Below are 6,124 nucleotides of genomic sequence, written 5' to 3'. Positions count from 1 at the left end.
TATCACGTTTGTCTTTCTAATCCTAACAGAACGTCGGTACTTTATTGCAGTGTGCGAAACATCACTGGAGACATGCCTCATTACTTTTGGGAATAATAATGCAGAAAATCTTAATCTTCTGTGTGGTTATTTTGAAACACCACATCGCAAATGTTAATCAAATTGACAGTCCTATTACGAAATAAATAAAAACCACAAGGAATTAACCTCTACTTCACATATGTTAAAATGACATGCAACTATGGCGCTTCAGCACTTTAGTATTTTCAAAGTGACATAATATAAACATCTGTGCTATGCTTTTTATTTAAGGATTGACTGTGTTTGTATTTCAGTTCATTGAGATAGCGGATTCTTACAAACGTTTGCACATCGGTTTTTCGATTCATACCTCAATGAACCGAAACAAATACACAGTCAATGCTTATAATTACATTCTACAACGAAAACATGTTTCATCTACAATAATTTAACCAAAAATAGTTGTATATATCAAAGCAGACAAAAATGACGAGACTGATGAACATTTAAGTGGAGGAATATATTCTGAATCAGGTGATTGTTTAATTTATGCACATAACTTGACTGGCCTGGGAAGTCAGTAGCCAATCAACGCAGCGTAAGATTAAAACAATGTTCACAAAACCTTTCAATCAAGGCAAGAGGCGAGAGGAACTGCAACATTCAGACTGTAACGAGCCGGAAACAAATATGTCCGGGAGAAGGCGGCTGTTTCAAATGGTATGGCCAGTTACCGCCAGTTTCAAACATTAGTTCCCTGAGAACGGGAAGACACAGTTGGAAACAAGTCAGTTACAAATCAAACCTGAAGGCATAAAAGTTGTGGAACCGATCGAGACGAGCAGGAAAAAAACTGGCGAGCGAGCCTGCACGTTTGCTGTTCCATTCTTTCTCGGCCTTCGGTCTCAAAGGTTTTTTTTAACAATGAATATGCATGAATTTCGCTAAAGGATACACGTGAGCAGAAAGGGAATTTCCTCGTCTGTAATATTGGGATTCACGTAATTTCGTAGTAATAAAAGTAGTTCGCTTCGGTGGCTTAAGTTTTTACATTCATTGGGAAACGAATGTAGAATGTAGAATGTAGAATGTAGGAATTTCAATGAACACAACGAAAATTTAATTGTCATAACTTGACAAAACGGTCTGTGCGTGTGAATGAATTAATTTACTAAAATGGAATTATTATTACTTGTCGCATTACCATTTTGTAGAAGCACAAATAGATTGAAGATAGAATGTGCAATTAATTGAACAGAAAATCCATTCAAAGGCGAGTTCACTTTTATGGCTTGAAAAGGATTTCTGTTTCACTTCAATGTGCATTAAAACGGCACTAAGCTACCTTGGTCTGTGATGACAAGTTCAGTTATCAATATATTTATACATCTTTATAACAATATATGCGATGTTTCGGCGTTATTTATTATTTCACTAGATTGCACTTACAAACTATCTTGTTTATATGTTTGAGGTCGACATTACATCTGACATAACAACCTAACCAATAGCTCAACCTAATCAGTGTGTCGACATATTCGGATATTAGGACCAGTCTAATACTAGCATATTGACCAAGCCGATAACTGAATGATATCATCATATGTATATATGCAGTGTGTTATTGCTTTTAACAAGATGCCAGTGTAACTGCTGAAGTTGTTACATATATGATAACCTGCTGAAAACATTCACGAATGTCCATGGAGCAAAACACAACTGTCTACATAGATATTTCACAGACATAGGCCATTGGATGGTGGTAACAGTCCACAGCGCGTCAGCTGTTGGGGAGGCTCAGGTATATGTATATATGCAGTGTGTTATTGCTTTTAACAAGATGCCAGTGTAACTGCTGAAGTTGTTACATATATGATAACCTGCTGAAAACATTCACGAATGTCCATGGAGCAAAACACAACTGTCTACATAGATATTTCACAGACATAGGCCATTGGATGGATGTAACAGTCACCAGCGTGCTAGCTGTTGGGGAGGCTCGGGTGCCAGAAGGTGAGACATTTTTGGGGTGGATGATCTATGTTGGGTTCTCCGGGGCTTCAGAATGTGGGCTCAGCAATTGAAGAGGTGTCTCCCCATCTCCAAGACGATCCCATTATATTCCCGCTCGTCCAAAACGGTCCTGTAATAGAAATGTGTTCAATAAACATTTACTTAATGATAGTGATGGACAAATGACTTGATTCAACAATTGCATAAGCTCGGCTGTCAGGAAGGAAGGAGTTTTTATCTTATTATTCTGACATTTTTTATTCCTTTCAAAGGGTTGTACACCAGGTTCAGAGGTTACACAGTAGGTTTAGTCAATTGTAGTGAAAATACGTTACATGGATGTACATTTCTTGTGATATAAATATAGCATGCATAACTGAAACACACACACACACACACACACACACACACACACACACACACACACACACACACACACACACACACACACACACACACACACACACACATGATATGCCTCAAGAAGAGCATGAAAAGTTGTACCGATAGTCAGATATAACTAAAACAATTATGATAGTATTGCTATTTGAGGCGTAACTGATATATAGCCTTATTGTACAGGGCATGATTATTATTTTAATTTGTGTAGGATTTTTCCCCATTTTAGTTCAAATTGTAATAGACCGTTGTTTTTTGTGGCAATGAATTTTTCAATCATCGCTGACTCTTTTAGTATTTTTCTAAAATAATCAAAAAATGGTTTCTCACCCTTAATACTATATATATATATATATATATATATATATATATATATATATATATATATATATATATATATATATATATATATATCTTTTACTGGATATTATAATATGATTAGGTAAAAGTTTATTTTTGTCGAATCCAAAGTGTGATCCTAGTATTTGTGTCAAGGTTTAAAAAGGTTTCCAGTTTGCTCCAAAAGTGTTTAACATATTCACATTCCCAATATACATGTATAAGGTTTTCGCCATTTAAGTCACAAAAGGAGCAAATATCATTATCAACTAGTTTCATTTTTAATAATTCCTTTTTGGTGTAAATTATTCTATGGATAAACTTAAACAGAAAGTCAATCAATTTAGTATCTTTAGTACATTTTCTGAAATTTGCATAAACTTCTTTCAATTGAATATCATTGTCAGTTATATGTGTGACTTGGCTGAGTGTGTGTCATAGTACCTCACTCACTCACTCACTCACTCACTCAACATCCTACACGTGACCTACCAATATCTGCAGCAATGTCGTACATGAATTGGTTCCGTTCAGCGCTGTTGATGATGACGAGGTAGCTCCCTACTGCTGAGCATGCTGTCTTGGCGTCAGGCCACAGTTTAGGGTCGGTGTGCTTCTTGTAACACATGTTTAGTCTCCGGCTGTACAGATAGCCTGACTTGAGCGGACAGGGAGCTGGAACAAATAACGAACAAAAGACATTAATGTGACGTAGCGAACCAGACAGGAGTATACACACTTATGTTAAACATACAAAAGCGATGTAGACGTGACGAGTAGGACGCTAATATGACGGGACATAAGGCACTAGCCTTACGTAGCATATGAGATACGCATAGAATATTACGATGACCTGACATAGTCGTATGACATGCCATAAGACGTTACATAAGAGATAGACATAGATCATTCATGAGAGTTTGCATAAAATATAGGTGTAGGATACATATGTGACAGGATGTACATTTTACAAGAATGGTGTAGAATACTGGCGTGCCTGGAATAAGAGATAAACGTGAGGTAGCTATACAATACAAGGAAGAAAAAGTATACTTCACACATGTTGAAGTGACATGTTCAATGCATGAGTTTTTGGTCGACAGCTAGGCTCCTGATATGCCTCTAGACACATTTTACTTTCAGCTAGGCTTTTCAATCAAGGCCCCACAATCAAAAGCGCGATGCTATCCATACTATGACTTTTACAGGGAGTGTTCACACCTTACTCACTGACGACACTTCCTATAATGGATCGGGTGGTCATGCTCAGTGACTTGTGGACAGCGTGGTGTTGTACACCACGAAACAGATCATTGCTCATGATACTGATCATCAAGACTCGATTGTATATATACCGTCGTCGTATGGCGGTAGTATTTCTGGTTGCGGCTTTAGGCAACAAACACTTTTGTCATGATTAGAGGATGCTACCAGTAGAACAGGACACACTTAAACTTTCGCGAACATCTGGTGTATCACTGAGTTTAAGCGATTCATTCATATACTTGTCATCACTGTTTTGCCTTTTACGCCCAATGGAATCTGTTTCGGCAGATTCTGGAGACTAATTATTCCCTGGCATTGACGTTTGAATTTGGCAACGACACGCTACGTGTTTCGAAGGGTCATCATACGTTTACGTCTCAACGAGTTTATGCAAGGAAGTTTCTCATATTTGAAGAAGTATTTGTGCAATAAAACTGACACTGATGTCGGTGTTGGGGCATTTTGAGAGAAATCTTGAATTACGTCTCATGATACTACAAAACTCAGTTTTTACAAGTCCTTCTGAACTGCATGAAAAATTAATCATTGTTCCAGCTGACAAAACGCCCAACTTCCTCACTTTCATTTATACCATTATATGAACTTTGTGATGCTGAATTATGTCTTCGTACTCGAGGCATTTCTTTGCCCGTTGCAATTGCTTACTTTGACGTGTATCAAATGCCCCTGTTTTGGTTTAAGTGAACAAATGACTTGCCCTTGCATGCGTTTGTGACGATTCATCACCTCATAGTGATTCATAAACACGGGCTGTGATATATTCGGAATCATAAAAGGGACTCTGCTGTTAGCTCAAATTTCTTATCTTTATCAAAAGGGTTTTGTCGCTTTTATTTCATTATACAGTGCGGTAAATAGTAGTTACTTGCCGATAAGATTTTGTTTTTCTTTCGTAGTCATGAAGGCTAGTGACTTTGAGCAAGATTGGCGTTGTGGTGACTGACGGAAACTTCGACGGAAAGCAACTGGCGAACAGTTTGAAAAACAAATTCATTCTTGTGAAATCATACATGAATCAAAATGACGTGTATTTATCGCCAAAATGCATTATACCACTAAAAGTGTCGGAGAATTAATACTTCACATTCGTTAGTGTTGAGTGTAGACTGTATGTGATCATGTAAGATTCCACGAACTAAATGCATTTTCACACTGTGTAATTGTTTGAAATGCGACAGTACCTCTGTAATAAAAATAAACTATGTCTTTCCTTTTAGCTTGATATTTTAAAACTTGACGATAGGTAATAAAAAACAATGAACTACAAGTTTCGAGACGTAAAACTTTAATTTCACTTGGGACAGATAATCTATCATTCCTCGTCACTTGTAAACGTAATCCTTCTAAGTCGGGTGTTACAGGGTATTACAGATGTTACCATCAATGTGAGGGTACATGTTCTATGCTGATTAGTAAACTGTAAAACATGCTTTGGAGAATTCATCACTAGTTATGAACAGAGCTTTTATGCTGAACTGTGGTTGTTTTAGAAAGGTTTAGATTACTGCTTGGCCGTTACTACCAATATGTCCAATCATGTTTGAAGAAATAAAGGCACCTTAACGATGAAATATCAAAATCTTACCTTTGCCCAACACCAGGTGTTCTATAGACTCGGAGGTGGCCACTAGCTGTGTCTGATTTAATCCTTCCATCAGATGACAAGACTTGGTATCCTTGGTAAAGAACATTGTGGTACAGTATGCACTGAAGAAGCACATAGCTACACAGTCTGCCCTGGACAAGACAGGGGTTGCTGTGGGCAGGGGCGGGGTAATCTGGCTTATAGCTAACGAGGATACGGTCATGTCGGAACATTCCATGTTGTTTACTGATATGTCGATATGGGGCTAATATTAGGGAGGGTCCTTGAAAAAATACTGTTCTCACAATGGCGAGGAAATCCTGAAACAAGAACAGACATTATATTACTTCAGTAACACCATCGAGAGTGATGGCAAGTACAACACATTTCATTTCACATGTGTCTAAATCAATGCTCATCCGAAGTTACTGTACATCGAGAATATAATGTTCATACAGAAGACAAGGTACATCAAAAGTT

General features: G+C 37.5%; 1 pseudogene; it reads right to left on the bottom strand.

The window, feature by feature from the left end:
* Window positions 1–1,946: 1,946 nt before the first annotated feature.
* On the bottom strand, window positions 1,947–5,882 carry LOC139459044 (C-type lectin BfL-2-like; annotated as a pseudogene).
* Between the last annotated feature and the right edge of the window lie 242 nt (window positions 5,883–6,124).

Source organism: Haliotis cracherodii, unplaced genomic scaffold, assembly GCF_022045235.1.
Source record: "Haliotis cracherodii isolate W230 unplaced genomic scaffold, xgHalCrac1.p SCAF_13, whole genome shotgun sequence".
NCBI lineage: Eukaryota > Metazoa > Mollusca > Gastropoda > Lepetellida > Haliotidae > Haliotis > Haliotis cracherodii.
This window is presented reverse-complemented; position numbering and strand designations above follow the sequence as displayed.